The sequence below is a fragment of the Sminthopsis crassicaudata genome, chromosome 1 (assembly GCF_048593235.1).
Source record: "Sminthopsis crassicaudata isolate SCR6 chromosome 1, ASM4859323v1, whole genome shotgun sequence".
Taxonomy (NCBI): Eukaryota; Metazoa; Chordata; class Mammalia; order Dasyuromorphia; family Dasyuridae; genus Sminthopsis; species Sminthopsis crassicaudata.
In genome coordinates, this window is record NC_133617.1 from 491,247,384 (window position 1) to 491,265,296 (window position 17,913).

Sequence of the window (17,913 nt, forward strand, 5' to 3'; positions counted from 1 at the left end):
TAAACCAAATTTATATCAGCCCTCTCCACTTCCCTTACAATTCCTCAACCCCATCTCATGTCTCCACTTCCTTAAGAATAGGCACATCAAAATCTTGTAAACCTCCAATTTTCATTTTTTTTTCCTGATCATCATTTGTGGCAGAAAAGAAATTCCAACACTCCATAGTCTTTGAATCACTCTTGTGCTGTGAGGTTTCACTCATATGATGCTGGCACCATTATCAGTAACCAGAAGCATACACAGTAGCATACACAGTCCCTAATAGGCTGAATTCCCATGGCTGTGGGTCTTTGAACTGTCTTCTGCTCTTGATCATACTCATTATTTCAATGAGGCACAACACTAAAATTTACTGTTAAGCACATGGAAATTTATACATTTTTTTTCATTCTCCACATGCTTCTTAGGTCCAGACAAGTTTTAAAAAGCAAAAAATTGGCAGGATGTTAGTTGCTAATAATAACAACTAGCATATATAGAGTTTGCTAAGTGTGAGATAATACACTCTTTAAGAACTTCACAATATTATCTCATTTGATTCTTATAACAACCCTATCAGGTAGATGTCATCATTGTCTTAAATTAAGGAAACCGAGGCAGACAGACATTAAGTGATTTGTTTAGTATCTCATGGTTAGTAAGTGTCTAAATGAGGATGTGAATTCAAGCCTGCCTGACCCCAAGTCTAATGTTCATATTATCCATATTATCCAACTAGGAAGAAAAGTGGGAAGGAGACTATTGACAAGTGTTGCTTGATCACTAGTTATTAAGCTGCTAACAAGCCATTGGTAACAGTGGAAAATGAAATTACTAGCTCTGAATCCATTCTCCAAAGTGAAATGCCAAGCACAAATGCTCAGGGTGGTGTCCAGTGTTCAAGTACCTGGCATAAACTTGGAAATCCAGACATACACCACTTTAAAGATCTGTGGATTTTAATGGTTTTTTTATGAAAAAAATCAACAAACTCCTTGGATAATTTGGTTTTAAAGATATCATACTCAAAACATTAGTATTAAAAATGAAAAGGGTGAATTTAACATTATCAAAGGTGAAATCAAAGAAATCATGAGGAATTACTTAGTCCAATTATATGTCAATACATTTAACAATTTAAATGAAATGAAAGAATATTTATAAAAGTATTAACTGACTAGATTAGAAGAGGAAATAGAAATCTAAATAGACTTCTTTTAGAAAAACAAATTGAACAGGACAAATTAGCTTCCTCAGAAAAAAAGTACCAGGATCAGATGGATTTACAAGTGAATTCTAGCAAATATTTAAAGACTATTCCCAATTTCAAATAAATTATTTGGAATAATAAGAAAAGAAGGGTTCTACCAAACTCTTTTTATGAAATACATATGATACTGATACCTAAACCAGGAAAAATATAGAGAAAATATTATAAACCAATTTCATTAATGAACATGAATGCAAAAATCCTAAATAAAATACTAGCTAAAAGATGACAATATTATATTACAGAGATTATACATTCAGATCAAGTAGGATTTTTTTTAACCAGGACTACAATGATCATTTAAAATAAGGAAAATTCTTAATGTAATTGATTATATTAATAATAAAAGTTTTTTAAATGATTATATTAACAGATACAGAAAAAAAGCTTTTAATATAGTATAACATTTGTTTCTATTATAACACTTGAAAGTATAGATATAAATGGATTTTTTCCTTAAACTGATAAAAGGCATTTACCTAAAGCCATTAGCAAGTATTTGTAATGGGGATAAGCTAGAAGCTTTCCCAGTAAGATGAAGTGTGAAATGTTCACTGTCACCAATGTTATTTATTCAATCTTGTATTGGAAATCCTACTAATAGCAATAAGAGCAGAAAAAGAAATAGAAGGAATCATAATAGGAAATAGATAATAAAATTATATCTGTGCAGATGATCTAATGATATGCTTGGAAAAAAGTTAGTTGAAATAATTAACATGTATTGGTCTACCTGCCATATAGGAGAGGGAGTGGGAAGAAGGAGGGGAAAAGTTGGAACAGAAGGTTTTACAAGGTTCAATGCTGAAAAATTACCCATGCATATATCTTGTAAATAAAAAACTATAATAATAATAATAAAGAATTGCTATCCCTGCTTTTTTACTTTAGCTGAAGCATAATAAATTCTATTCCAGCCTTTTACCTTTGCTCTATATGTGTCTCTCTGTGTCATTTGTGTTTCTTGTAAACAACATATTGTAGGATTCTGTTCTTTAATCAACTCTGCTATTTGCTTCCATTTTATGGAAACATTCATTCCATTTACATTCACAGTTATGATGACCAGCTCTGTATTTCCCTCCATCCTATTTCTCCTCCTGAATATACTTTTGTTCTTTCTTTCTATCCTGTAATGCTCTTCCTATTCATCTCTTCCTCCCAACTTCCATGGCTTCCTTCAAGTCTCAGCTATTATTCTGACATTCTGTAAAAAGCTTTTCTTGGTCCCCCCAATCTTTTGAAACTATCTCTAATTTAGTTTGTTTGAGATGATCTCCAGTTTATGTTGTCTTTAGCTAGTTTGTACACAGTTGTTTACATGTTACCTCCCCCATTATTCTAGGAACTCCTTAAGAACAGGGGCTGCTTTTGTCTTTCTTTGTATCCCTAGTACTTAGCACAGTACCTGTCACATAGTAGGTGCTATGACTTGATTTATGGCATAGTAAAGTCACTTTAGCCTGAAAAACACTTTTAAGATCAACAAGCTCAGTTTTATTATTTTTAAGAAAGAAGAAACCGAGGCATAGATGATTTCAATGTCTTGTCCATGGTCATAAAAGTATAGTGAAATTAAAATTTGATCCCTGAATCTTGAGCAATATTTTAGAGGTACAGTAAACTTAACAAACTAAAGATTTTGAGTTCATATATAATGAATTACTGTACTATTTTTATTCTCCCTAGGAAAACTTATTGCAGAGAATCTTTTTACCACTATGACAGTCACCAAATAACGATCTTTTAAAACAACACAATCACTAAAAATTGTGTCTTGAGGTGCAAAAAAACTATGATCTATGTCAATGAAGGGAACTGCCAAGCTACCAAAATTATAGGCTTCTATTTGTTTATTTGCTTGTTCATTCATTATTTTTATTTCAGAGTTTATTTGTTTATTTTTAATGATGAAAATTTAGGAAATTAGTCAGTTAGAAGATATTTGAGATAGTGGCTAAACTTGGAGTCAGGAAACCCAAATTTGAATCCTGCTTCAGATACTTTATAGTTGTGTGAACTTGAGCTAGTCACTTGACCTGTATAAGCCTCAGTTTTCTCATCTGTAAAATAGTGATACTAATAGCAGTGTTTTGAGGATGAAATGAAATAATATATGTAATGAGCTATGAAAAACTTAAAAGCATTATATAAATTTCAACTATCATTATTGCTGTTGTTAAATTTAGAAATGATCACCATATCTACTAGGCCAGTTTTCATTTCATGGTCTCTAAAGTCATACAGATCAATTGTGTTGCATTTTGTCTGTAGTCTCAACTCTCTGATTCAGATTTCCGGTAGTTATACTTAAAAGCATCAAAGATTTGATTTTGTTGCTATAGGTACTTCTTCCTCTGATATAGTTTCCAATAACTCAACACACAAATATTAAACACCTTCTTTGCCCCTTTGTAAATAGGAGCTAGATGATACAAAGACAAAAATACAATATTCCTTGTCTTCAAGGAGCTTATATTCTATTACATTGCTGTGGTCTTATTAGTGCAATAAAAATAAAATCTTAAGAAAGACTTTTTTGGAAAAAGTACTTGGACAGGAAACCGAGAGGCCTTTGATGTACATGAGTCATCAACAGGACACAGTAGAAGCTCATTGAGCAACACACCAGATTCCTTGGCAGGTTAGCTTTATAGAGAAACTTGCCAGTGACATCAATAATCTTGCAAATTCCATATCACAAGTGATTTTTTTCCAAAGCCTCTTCCCTGGCATCAGAGGGGCTCCCTGTGGAGCTTTCCAGTCAGGGAGTATGATTTGCTATTGCTTTCTCCCTTTCAAAACATTTTAATTTTTTCATATCTTGCTTAATATTTCATTGTCTCCCATGGATGAAAGGCAGAATGCTTGTTCTGAAAAATATATAACTCCTACTTACACAGACGGGATCGATCCCAGAGCAGTGTTCACAGCCAGGGCTGCCAACTTCAAAAATAAATGATTTTGATATCTTCAGAAACCAGATTTTCATATTTGCTCGATGAAGAGTGGAAGGTACATTTTTAATAAAGCTCTTTTTGTGATGAATAACTTGTTCAAAAATAGCAGACAAAACCTCAGCCTCTCCCAGGCAGGAGTTGCCCATCAAGTCAAGTGAGTCATTTGTCCTATAAGCTGGAGCACAGCAGAGTTCTATTGTAGGTTTGATCTCAATTGAGTGGGGCCATCCTATTTCTCATTATCAGCTCTGATTGCACCAAATATGTCTGGTCTCCAGTATGTCTCAAGACTAAGATGTTGTACACCCACCTCTGTCCAACTTCAAGTTCCTAATGCATATGCATATAACAGATAGCATATTACAGCAAGCTCTAGTGGAGAATCACCATCACTGGTGCATGTTTATTTATGACAAGGCTTAGGTTAGGGAAAGCTTTCTGGCTTAATTTCTTATACCTAGAAATAGGGTACAGAGAAAGTTTCAAAGATAATATGTACTGAGAATTCTCAGCAATCCCTTTCCTTACAGAATCTGAGTCCTTTGGAGATGATCACAGAAGTGTCAAATATGGCCTGTGGAGGACATATTAACATGAACCAGATAAATATGCAATGGGCAAATATTTTTTAAAATAAAAATATAGTACAATATAGATAACATTAATTTGTGGGTTTTAAATTGGAGGTAGAGCCAAAGATGACTTAGTAAAGACAGGGACTAGCAGAATTCTCCCCCACATCCCTCCAAATACCTTTAGGCAATGATTCTAAACAAATTTTAGAGTGTCAGAACTCACAAAAAGTCAGAGTGAAACAATTTTCCAGGTGAAGACAGCTTAGAAGATTGGCAAGAAACATCCGTGGATCTTTGGCCAAAGTATGGCACAGTCTCAACACAGGACACACTAGCACAGTCCCAGCCCTAGCCTCAGAAAAACAGTGTCAAGTCTTAGGACTTCTGAATCAGTGTGGCAGCATGGCAATCCAGATCTCTCAGCTCAGAGGTGCCTAGGATGAATTGGAAGTTTAGCAGGAAAGATTTGTTCAACTGGGGTGTAAAGAGAGCCCCAGCAAATCAGGCGTGGACTTTGGGAGCCACTGAATCAATAGCCACAGCAGCAGCAACAGCAACAACAGCTTCTAGAAATAAGGGGGTTAAATAGCTGGTTACAAGCAGATTGCTAGTACTGATGCAGGACTCTGTGTCTTTGTTCATATTCAGTTTTAGATTGAAGTATTAGGTTTTAGATTGAAGTATTAGCTTACAGTACAGGTCTCTAGAATATTTTCTTCAAACAGTTGTACAAAACCCCTGAAATTTGAGACATTGCATCCTTTATCCTAGAAACAGAGTCCTACTTTAACAAAGATTTAAAAGCCAAGTAATAGGTTGGGGGAAATGGGCAAACAACAGAAAATGATTCTGACCACAGAAAATTACTGTAGTCATAAGGAAGATCAAAATACACACTCAGATGAAGATAACAAAGTCAAAACTTCTTTATCCAAAGCCTTCAAGAAAATAAGAATTGATCTCAGGTCATGGAAGAGCCCAAAAAATGTTTTTGAACATCAAATAAGAGAAGTAGAAGAAAAATTAGGAAGAGAAATGAGAATGATACAAAAGGAAATACAAGAAATTGATGAGAATACCTTGAAAAGCAAAATTGACTGAGTGGGAAAAGAGGTACAAAAGCTCACTGAGGAATATAAATCCTTAAAAATTTGAATTGAGCCAATGGAAGCTAAGACAATGGAAGACTTTTTGAGCAATTAAGAAACAATTAAACAAAACCAAAAAATGAAAAAAAATAGAAAACAATGTGAAACATCTCATTGTAGTTTTTTAAAATAAATATACAATCAGCCTAGTTTCTATATGATTTTGCTACCCTTTATTTACAAGAAATGGAGAAAGTATATCCCAATAAAATTTTGAATTAAGAATCAGGAAGACTTAGCTTCATATCTCATTATATATATGTCAGCTACATGACTGTGGCAAGTCATTTAGTTATTGTTCAGTCATTTCAGTGTTATTTAGTCCAATTTTTATGATCCCATTTGGGGTTTTCTTGGCAAAGAAACTGGAGTGGTTTGACATTTATTGCTTTGGCTCATTTGCAGATAAGAAATATGAGGCCAAAAGGGTTAAGTGATTTGCCTAGTGTCACCAGCTAGTAAGTTTCTGAAGCCTGAATTGAAATTAGAAAGGTGAGTGAACTTAGAATACCCAACACTCTGTTTATTTCATCACCTAGCAATCACTTAGATATTGGTTCTAATATAATTCTGATATTTGCTACCTGTGTGACCTTAGTTACTTAAATTCTGTAGGTGTCAGTTTCTCATCTATAAAATGAGGAGAACAGACTAGATCAAATATTTAGATTTGGAAGTGGTCCTAGAGGTTGGTCTAAACATCCCATTTTATAAATGGGAAAACTGAGACCCAGGGAAATTAAGTGATGATCTCTGGAGGAAGTCACATAAGTAGGATATGTAAGAATCAGTATCTACACCTAGATCTAGTGACTTCAGATTCAAGAGCCTTTTTGATCTCTAAATCCATCATCCCTTAATCCTAATTTGCTAAGTAGGATAAAGTCATAAATGTTGCTTTTGCCTTCCTATAAATTAAAAAAGTGGCATGTTCCCTTCAATCCATCCCCTGCATATATGGAAACAAGCTGTGGCAAGAATATTTAAGAAACCTTAAGTTAGGTGACTTGAACTAACTGCTGTGCCCTTTCTCACACAACGGTAGCTAGCTAAGTGGTACAGTGGATAAAACTGAGACTGGAGTCAGGAGGACCTGAATTCAAATCTAACCTCAGACATTTATTAACTATGTGATCCTGGGTAAGCCACTTAATCCTGGCTCTATAAAGTGATCTAGAGAAGGAAAACACCAAAATGGGATCATGAAGAGTCAGATATAGACTGAAAAGCAACTCAACAACAACAGTAACTCCCACCACAAGGAATAACAGCTCTCTGCTTACTGTCCCTTGTCAAGAGAATAATACTAATGATTTAATTTAATATGTTATTTTTCCACAATTTAATGTAAAAACAATTTTTTAATGTTTTAAAAAATGTTTGAGTTTTAAATTCTCTCCCTCCTTCCTTCCCCTGTTCATCTCAATGAAAAGATAAGCATTTTTCTATAAGTTACATGTTCCAGTAACATAAAACATGTATTTTTAATATAATATGTTGTTTTTATCCCAATAACATGTAAAAACAATTTTAACCTTTGTTTTTTAAAATGAAATAATAATTATATTAATGAGAGCAACATAGTTCTATACTGCTTGGAACACAGCTCAAACTAGCAAGTCTGACATCTAGGCCAAGTACCAGAGAACACACCTTAGGCAAACAGCATACAAGACATCTTCAGATAAAGTATTATAGAGACCAGGGGACATTCCTCAGATCTTGAGACAAAAGTATCTACAGAAGGACAAGAAGAGAAACATTCAAATATTAGGAAATGGCACTTTTGAGGAGGAAATAAAGATTCTGGGACACTAAACAGTGGCTACTTCAATAGGGGAGGGAAGAGAGGAGGATGGAACTGGATTAGGTTGGGCTGGGCTGGGCTGGGCAGAAGAGAGAAGGACTTCATCATAGATGGGGCTGTTGGGGAAGGAAGCAAGTACTCTAGTAGGCCGTACATCTGTTCTGTATCCTGGGTAACTACTTCTCTCTCAAAATCATTGTGTCACTCAATATGCTTTGCAAGATTTAAAACATTTATATCCATGCTAGTTATTATTGTTTCAGCATCTTCTATATTTTGCCAAAACAAATGTAGCAAATGAAGACATTTTGAATGCTTGTAGATAAGTTACCTTACCTTGGCAGTATACTTTGCAGGAATGTCCACATAGAGGACCCAAACATTGCTAGATCTAGCTCATTGGGAGGAACTGAAGGAAAGCTTAGAAAAGAAGAGGTGTTAGATTTCCTACCAAATTGGAGGTCTATAGAGCCTTTGTGCTGACTTAATTGCTGTACACTTATGAAACTTGGACAATCTACCAATACCATACCAGGAAACCAAATCATTTCAATTTGAATTGTTTAAGAAGTGTGAAGAACACCTGGAAATATAAGGTACCAGACATGGAGGTCCTTCCTAAAGCTTAACTGCTAAGGAAAATTTGCAGAGAGGGAAATGCCAATGGACTGGCCATAATGTTTGAATGGCTAACTTACATTTACATTTACCTAAAAGACAATTTTACAAAGAACTTGCACAAGACTAGGGCTTACACAAAAGTCAGAAGAAGAAATACCAGGATATTCTCAAAGTATCTCTGAAGAATTTTGGTTATCTATTGTAAGACATGGAAGACGTTGGCACAGAACCATGCAGCAGGGCATGCCTACATCAAAGAAGGCACTATAAAGCAAAGCAAAATTGTAGTAGTTCAAAAGAAACAAGAGATATGCAAATATAGACACATCTCCATACCAAATGTTTATGTGGACTATTTCTTCCAATTATGTGGTAGAATCTTCTGAACTTGTATTGATCTGATTAGCCACAATTGGACACATTGTCCCTTGACTTCAACATAGTTATGCCATTTTGGTCCTCAAAAAGGACAACCAACCAATCCACTGTTGTTTCTCCTTGCTGAAGGAAATCAAGCATTATCAGCACCTTCTATATTTTGGCAAAACCCCAGTCCTCAAATTATGCCCTGATTATGGTTTGGCTTTAAAATTTACAAAATGCTTTTCATTAAGTGAGGTAGATAGTTTACATATTATTATATTAACTTCTTTACATAAAAGAAAACATACTCAAAGAAATTATGCTTCTCTAAGGTATTACAGCCAGTGATTCTAGGAGCTCAAACCAGATTCTCCACTACCAGATCCAGTAGATGGGAGAGCAGTTATCACAATTACTCTTATACTATATATATATATCTTGCTATAGCTTTAGATAGATAGATAGATAGATAGATAGATAGATAGATAGATAGATAGATAGATATATCTATATCTATATCTATCTATATATCTTGCTATAGCTGAAAGTTCTGTCACCTAATAACTACTTCTCAGGCAGAGTACAAGAGAAACTTCTGTGTACCTAGTAAAGGGATATGGGGTTGGGGCAGGGGTGGGGTGGGGGAAGGTGGGCAGGAAGTCCTTTGCATCTCTCTAGGTTCCCTTTTTTTAAATTTAAAAAAAAAATTATTATTTTTAGGTTCCCTTTTTTTTAAAGCTTATAATAGCTCCCAATAAATAGAATACTGTGGAAGTGTAACAACCATTTGGAACGCTTTAATTTGGATTGATAATTATGTACTAAGCATGCCTGGTAGGGTGTGTGTGTATACCTACACACACACACACACACAGACACACACACACATACGCACACACATGCATACTATAATAAATTAGAAATAAATCTTTCCTGATTCTTATTTGAAAAAAGAAAAAGAGGTATAGAACTGTGTCTTGAATAGACCTTGGAACTAGCCTGCTCTTATTCATAGGGTAACCTTGAAACTTTGTTATATAATGTACCTTTACTCAGTCAGAGACTTTGAGAGGCTAATTAAGGTAGTAGAGGTCATGGAGAGACTCAAGTGTGTTGAACAGCGTTGATGAAATTTAATCAATCGGATGACTGTTGAAAATACACTTATCAGAATAATCTTTATAAAGATCAGTAAGTCACTGCTGGCCTCTTTGTGAGGTTGGGTGCACCTGAAACTAAACTCTTATGGGAAAGTCTAGGTAAGTATGTAACAGACAGGGCTGGTCAACAGACCAGTTCATTTTAGTATACAGCTAGGAGATGGAAGAGTCCGGGGATGATAGAACGACACAGAAATAGGAGAGGAAAAATTTCTTCCCGGAAGAACTGTAAAGCAGCTCTAAGACTCAAAGAATGGATATTTTACACAATGCATTGGATAAGCCCATTTCTGATGTAAATATCCAGAATCTGGGTGTAGATTTTTCTTCTATAAACTCACACATAAAGGATATAGTTAGGATAGTTGAGAAAAGGACTGAGGACCCAGAAGTAACAGAGATGTCTAGTACCATCAATAACTACTGTTCTTGAAATGATGTTGTATGGAAAGTGAGGACATGTGGTCAATGAGCACACCAGCAACCTGAATGTCCAGGCAGCAATATTAGTGGTGGCCACAAAATAAGTTTTGAGGGAAGCAGAAGATGAATTAAAGTTTTAGTGCCAATGTTTGGATCATCAGTGGCATGATAATATAGTAGAAGCAGTGGTCATTGTAGTAATAGCAGCAGCATTTAGAATTTATATAGTACTTTAAGGTTTATGATGTATTTTACATATATTATCTCATTTGATTCTCCCCAATGCTATTATTGTCCCATTTTTTAACAGATGAAGAAATTGAAGTAAACAGAGTTAAGTGACTTGCACAGGGTCATACAGTTAGAAAGTATCTGAGTTTGGTCTCAAACTCAGGTTCTCATGCTTCTAAGTGTGGCATTCTGTTCACAGCACTATATAGTGTATATCAGAGCTCTGCACAGGGGGTTAACTCTGAAAATGGGGTGAATTGGAGCTGAATTATGGCATCTTTATCCCTCAGCATAGAGGGTGTGGATGGATAAAGGATAAAGAATGGATAAAGAAAGAGGATACTTGGTAAGACTTATTACCTTCTGGATAGCCACTTACTTGGATAACCATATAGACGCTTGGATCCAAGAAAAAGGACTGGTATATCTTTGTGGAACTTTCTGGGAATGAAGCTGGGAAGGATCAGCAGAGCCAACAAAACTTTAATTGATGATTGCTACCTGCCGGTATTTTGGTAGCTGAAGAAGTCCTGATGGCATGCCTGTTCAGCCAGAAGAGACCAGACACTAAATTTATCTTGCAACCTGTCCTATCTATCCTCTCTCATTATTTTTGACCTCATTATATATTGACCTGGACTCCATCTTGACACAAAAGAAATCTACATGTGGCCAATAATTTTCACATGGAGAAGAGCCAGGCCTCTCCATATTATCCAAATGCGTCCAAGTTCCCTAATATTACACCTTCTGTGAACTTTGCACTCTTTTTTTTATCTCTAGGTCTCCAAGAAGACAAAAATAAATAAAAACATACATATTGAAGATTCTATTTAGCATAATACCTTCCCATGCTCCCCCCATCCCAAATATATATGCATTTTCCTCTATCCCACTGTGATAGTATCACTGTTAACCAGGATTTCCCCTCTCCTACTTCTTTGTATGTTAGGTGTTAGGCTATATTTTTCCCCCCTGAAAGTTAAGGAATTTAACCCCAAAAGCTAATTGCCTGAGAGGGCTAAGACTCAAGCTTCCTCTCTGTTTATGAGCTTTCTGATGGTCACAAACAGCTTCCTGATCATCTGAAGATGCGGCATGACCCATTAAAGTGGAGTAGACAGCTTTGACAGATTTCCCCAGACTACTTGACTCACCACCACCCTACAGACCAGATACATTTTTTTATGCATTCAAAGACAGTTATATCTACCCAAGCTAAGTCCTGCAGGATCCTTGCTAACTGTTCTCTCCATGCTATGCCTAAGTTAAAAAGAACTCTTAAATGTTGGACAAAGGAGACAGTGAATTGGTGGTGAATAGAGAGCTTCTTTTGAAGTCAGAACAACCTTAGTTCAAGCTCTGCCTCTGACAGAGCTGTGTGACTACCCTAAGCAAACCACTTAACCTATTGATGTCTCAGGCAATATTCCAAGATTCTAAGTTACAGAGTATCTGCCAGTGGATATTTGCAGAGGAACTTGACACATTAGTAGTTCCCCACAAGGTATCAAAGGTCTGGGCCAAGAAAATCTTTGGATATCATTTCAAAAGTATATTAATGTTCATAGTCATAAATATGCAAAACAGATTCAATTTTATATTCCTAGAAGCCCTAAAATGGATCATTAAAGTTAGGTGAATCCAGCTCTCCTCAATCCTCAGGAATGTGTTCATTAGGAAGGAATTGGCTCTCTTCAGGATGGGGTGGAAAGTATCACTATTTCAAGAGCCTACATTTGACTTTTGGAGTTATTGGGCATATGTCTATTTTGGCAGTCTTGGATCTATACTTGGAACATTGCCAATTAACTGGCTATTGCAGTTGAGTGGATCACCAAGTGTCACATGTGACAGAGGACAGAGCCTACTGGGAATACTGACCATTGATTAGATATCGGTCATTATGAGAACAAGTGAATAGCTTTCATCTGTTGCTAATGACAAGCCTCCCCTTCTTTCTCCTCCCCTCTTCCCTCTTTTTCCTTTTCTTTTTCCCTTCTCTCCTTCCTCTCAGGTCTCCCTTCTCCCTTCTTTCCTCACCTTTTTTTCTCTCCCCTTCCCTCCCCTCTTTTCTCTCATTTTCTCACTTCTCCTCCCCCTTTGCTTCCTCTCTACTCTGCTCCCCTCTCCTTTCCTCCTTTCTCTTCTCCCCTCCTCTTCCCCCTCTTTTCTTCCCTCTCCTTGTCTTCTCTACTCCCCTACCCTTTCTTCTCTCCTCCTTTATCATCCCCCTTCCTTTTCCTTTCCTCACTTCTTTCTTCTCTTCTTCCCTTTCATTTCTCCCCTCTCTTCTTTTCCTCTCCTATCTCCTTCCCTTTCCCCTTTTCCCCTCTCCCATCTCACCCCTCTTCTCTCCTCCTTGCCTCATTTTCTTCCCCTACACTCTTCTCCTTATCCTCTTTTCCTGACCCTCTCAGATCCTCTCCTCTCCTCTTCTCTTCTCCCTGTGCTAGTACTGTTTGAATTTTATTAAGAAACTTTTAGTCAAATATTTTCCTTGACACATAATAACTGTGTGATCCTGAGATCACTTAATTTTGTGGTATTATAGGGGAAGTGGTGTCAAATTAAAATATAAACAGGGTCCACAAAATAAATACATAATATAGTAAAAATGCACACACATATAATGTTAAAGTTATACAGTGTTAATTTATATAATAATTATACAAAATTATTAAATATATTAGTTAATTGATATTAATAATGTATGATACATAATCTCCCTGACAACTGCACTATGACTTAAAAACACATATTAAGGTTTTCTATTGTAATTTTGTTAATTTTATTAAATTTATAAAATTTTATTAAATTTATTTAAGTTATTAAAGCCCAGTAAATAGTGTCTAAGGCAGAGTTTGAACTTGGGTTTTCCTGAATTCACATCTGACTCAATCAATCAATGAGTGATCATTTATTGCACACTTATTATATACTATTCACTGTACTAAGCTTTGAAGAATCAAAGGGAAAAATTGAGAAGCCATTTACCACGGGACCTCTATTAAATCACCTAAACTCTTTAAGTTTTTGTCAATTTATATTTAAAATGTACATAACTATCCCAGCCTATATCACTAGGCTGTTTGTGAGAGACTTCAAAAATGCTGTGTAAATGAGCCATTTTATTAATAATAAAGGAAGTCATAAATGAAAAATAATCAGCTGCATTATCTTTAGAACTAGCTGTGTATAAAAGAAAAGAAATTTCCTTAATGACATCTTTTGATCATATTCTTTCCCTCTACTTTCATTATTTCATTCCTTTCAAAGAAGGCTTAACTGCCGTTATTATTAATGCATTGGAAGCACTTTGAGCCTTTTGGAGGAGTTACATAGAATGTGTATGAAAAAGTATGTAATTAGTCCTTTAAAATAATCTTGAAGATAAGCTATACAATTCTATATATCTTTAAGACTTTGAACCTGTTTTTACATTTTCAGATGTCTGTACTCCACCTTAACCTGTAACATCCACTATACCTTGACTTGATATCAAAAAGCATGGAGGTGTTTTTAAATTAATTCACTTATGTTAAGAGAAATAAACCCAAAGTGATATAATTGGGAAGCAAATCTTATCGCATTTTTTGGCTTGTTGCCTGATTTCTTTTGGATACACTATTTGATTCCTTAAAACTCTTCTGTGAAGATATGTCTGCACAGCATAAATAGCCACATTTGAGGGCATCTTCACAACTGAATTGGAATGTTGCCCAGTCAATCTGGCCAGTTGGTACATAGTTTCCTCTCTTGTCTCTCTCACCACCCCCATTTCCCTCCCTACTCATCCCACCCTTTTTTAAAGGAATTCCTTTCTTTCCAGCTCAATATGTTCAGTAACCTTAGTCAATTAGATTTTCTTGCCTCTGCAACTACAGTTCATTTGTTCATTAAATGAAGCAATGTAGCAAAAATGGAAGACTAACTCTTGAGAGTTAGAGAAAAAATAGTTTGTTTCTATCTTCAGCAGTGAAAAGAGGAGAGGATAACTGTGTGACACTCTGGGATTCTTCCAGGCTACCCATTGAGTCCATTAGCTTTGAAAATATTGGAATACGCCATTTGGACTAGCTGGATCTCTCGGATTCTGGCTAAAATTTGATCTTTCCATCACAGGAAAAGTAGTTGAATAAGATCTTCTTGGACTCACTCTTTAAGGCCAAGAGCCCAAATGGTTCACAGCTGGATCAGCAATAATCAAATTGCTCTTGCTGCCTCAGGTCTCTGCCCCTTCCAAACTATTATCCACATGGCTGCCAAAGCAATTTTCCTAAAATATAGGTCTTACCGAGCCATTCTTCCTTAATAAATAAGTTACTCTCTAAACCCTGTAGGATAAAATATAAAGTCTTCCATTTGGCATTTAAAGCTCTACTCAACATGTCCCATTCTTATCTTTCCATCTTTGCTGCATGTTACTTCCCTTTCTACAATCTATAGCATAACCAAAATGGCCCACTTTTTATTCCTCAGACCTAACATTCCATCACCCGTCTCCATGTCTATGCCCTAGATATCCCTCATGCCTGGAATGGTGTCCTCCAAATTTCCTCCTGTTAGAATCTTTGACTTCCTTCAAGATTCAACTTAACTACTACCTTTATAACTTGTCTTTCCTCATCCAACTTATACCCTTCCACTCCCTATCTCTTGGAACTTCTAGTGGCTTCCCCTCTAAAATACTTTGTATTTACTTTGTGCCTTGTATATACCTAAATATATATAGAGATATCTATATATCTATATTAGAATGTAAATTCATTGGGGATGAGAAATTATTTTTGTTCTTTTGTTATATACCCAAGCCTTCATTTCCTCATCCATAGTAAGTACTAAATATATGTTTTTATATTGCTTAATATTATCACTAGTTGGCTATAAATTCTTCAAAAGCAGAGATATTAGCAGTTTTGCATCTTCATATGCTTGGAAACTAGCAATGCTTTCCACATGGTAGGCATTTAATAAGAGAAAATTAATGAATTATTGATGGCAAAGTCTCAAATGATAAAAAATCTGGGATCCCATCTGCCTTACCTAAATTTTTGCCTCAGCAGATCCCAGGAGGGACATACAGTTTTCAGATGAAGCCAAAATATGAGCATAGATATTGGACATGTGATTTCATAGAGATTGTATTTGTCCATAATCAAAGACCAATGACATCACAAATGAATGATGTCTTGACCTTCTAGTGAATAGGATTTAAGTAAGGCAGAGTAGTTCAAATAGTCAACTTCACTCTCTCTTCTAATCATCAAAATCCAGTGGCAAAATAAAAGTCAGTATGAATGTCGATGTCCTGGCATACAGTGAATGTCTGACCACCCTCTAAGCACTTCACAGAGCCTACTTCAGCTGTCTTCATGGCCAAATTATTCTCCTCTGACCATTCCATCAAGGGAAGTCTTCATATGTTTTAGGTAGACACTCTACTAACTCACTGACTGATTTGAAGCTTGTTGTTTCATTGGTACAGAGAACTGTTCGGTAGAGAAACTTTCTCAATTAGGTCAGCATGTTCTATTAATCTTCTGCTCTTAAAAAGTTCCCTAGAGCAGGGCTTTTTAAAATGTTTCACCTTAAGATCCCTTTTCACTCAAGAAATATTTATGTGACCTTGGGTATTTAAGCATATAAAATAAATATACAAATTAAACATTTACTAATAATGTCACAATTCTGTGACCTCCACATTTAGATATGAAATCCCACACATGATCAAGATTCACAGTTCCAGAAACTTGACCCTGTGCATATCACTAGTCCTCAAAACCAAAATATAATTAGGATATATTTAACAAAATAAATAAAAATATAAATGGAACACAGATAATGTTAAAATGTATCTTTCCTTGTATTATATAGCTATAAGGATCCTTTTGTACAGTTCAGTGTTCTTGTTTCTATTTGAATTTGATATCACTGGCCTAGAGAAAGGAAAAATTAATTACCTTCCCAGGGTTCCACAGCCAATATGTGTCAGAGCAGATCTTAAACTTAAATATTCCAGGTTTTGAGGCTTGCTCTCACTAACAACAACTTCACTACCATCAAGAGAGCTGGGCTTTCTCTGACCATCAGGGACCTTGACACTCTAAAGTTTTCTATTCCAGGTTTTAGATTAATGATGGAGTGGAAAGAGTTTTGGCTTTGGAATGAGATAACTTGTCTGTCACTTAATACTTGGTTGACTTTCAGGATGTTTAACCTCTCCAGGCCTCAGTTTCCTTATCTTAATATGAGGGATTTGGACAAGATAATTTTTAAAGTTCCTTCCAGCTCTAAATTTACGATTTTTTATTCCTAATTAATCTCACGTTCCCAACAAAAAGGGCTTCTCTTCCCAAAACAAAAAGCCATCAGAAGTGCCAGAATATTGGACTCCAGGAGCTCTCCTTGGTGCTCAGCACATCTCTGCTTCAGTCTTTCTCTGACTTGTCTGAAAGTGTATGCTGCTTTACTCTATTCTCCCATAACTAGTGCTGACCTGCTGCTTGTATCTAGGACAGCAATGAGCCTCCCTTAGTTCATATCTGACCATTCTGATTACTCAGGTAGTAGCAAGGTGATACAACAGATAGAACCCTCAGCCCAAAATTGGGAAGACATAAGTTTAAATTCAGCCTTAGAATCCAGCTAGTTGTGTTACCTTGAGGCAAGTCATTAACCATTTTCCTTGGTTTCTTCATCTGTAAAAGAGGGATAATGGTGACATTTACCTCCCAAGGTTGTTGTGAGAACAGAATGAGATAATACTTTCCAAAAGTGCCTGATTACTATTGTTATTGTTATTATTATTATTATTATTCCTAGTCTACTATTGTGATCCATGGTGATGGTGCAGTTCCTGCTCTGTGCTACTGTGCTGGGCTTCTGTACCCAATTGAATCTCCTGTAAAGAGTATGACAAGGTCTTTCGATTGGGTGCCCAACTGAGCCTACTGTAAAGAGCACAATAAGTAATTTTTAATTTTACCCTATGGATTCCCCTGACTATTTTTTTCAAACCCTGTGAACTAAGAAAATTTTTTTTTAACATTTTAAAGTAAAATTTAAAATTAAAACTATTTTAAAATATTAAAATATAAAAAGAACTATTTTTTCAAACTATAATAAAAACAGATGATAGTTAGGATTTGGTTTTGGGGACAAAGTTTGTTGACTCATAGCACTGGAAAGAAGGAAGCCTGGGCTCCTCACCAATAGATGGCTCATGGATCTCATTATTCCATTGTTACCCTCAAATCTAGAGAAATTGAGAATCCCCCATATCTCCACCCCCCCAACTTCAGCATATTGAGTAAACTCTGTGTAGAGACGTAGATGAACATCACATAAGTTGGGATCTAGTACTAGCTAAT

General features: G+C 35.7%; 1 long non-coding RNA gene across 1 annotated transcript in view; it reads right to left on the reverse strand.

Annotated features, from left to right (window-relative positions):
• Positions 1 to 15,639, reverse strand: part of LOC141555057 (uncharacterized) — a 161,438-nt gene extending 145,799 nt beyond the window's left edge. The window contains exons 1-2 of the long non-coding RNA XR_012486060.1: positions 15,587 to 15,639; positions 10,920 to 11,082 (exon numbers count right to left, since the gene is read on the reverse strand). This is a non-coding gene — a long non-coding RNA (uncharacterized LOC141555057). The remainder of the gene's footprint in view (positions 1 to 10,919; positions 11,083 to 15,586) is intronic.
• Positions 15,640 to 17,913: the final 2,274 nt, after the last annotated feature.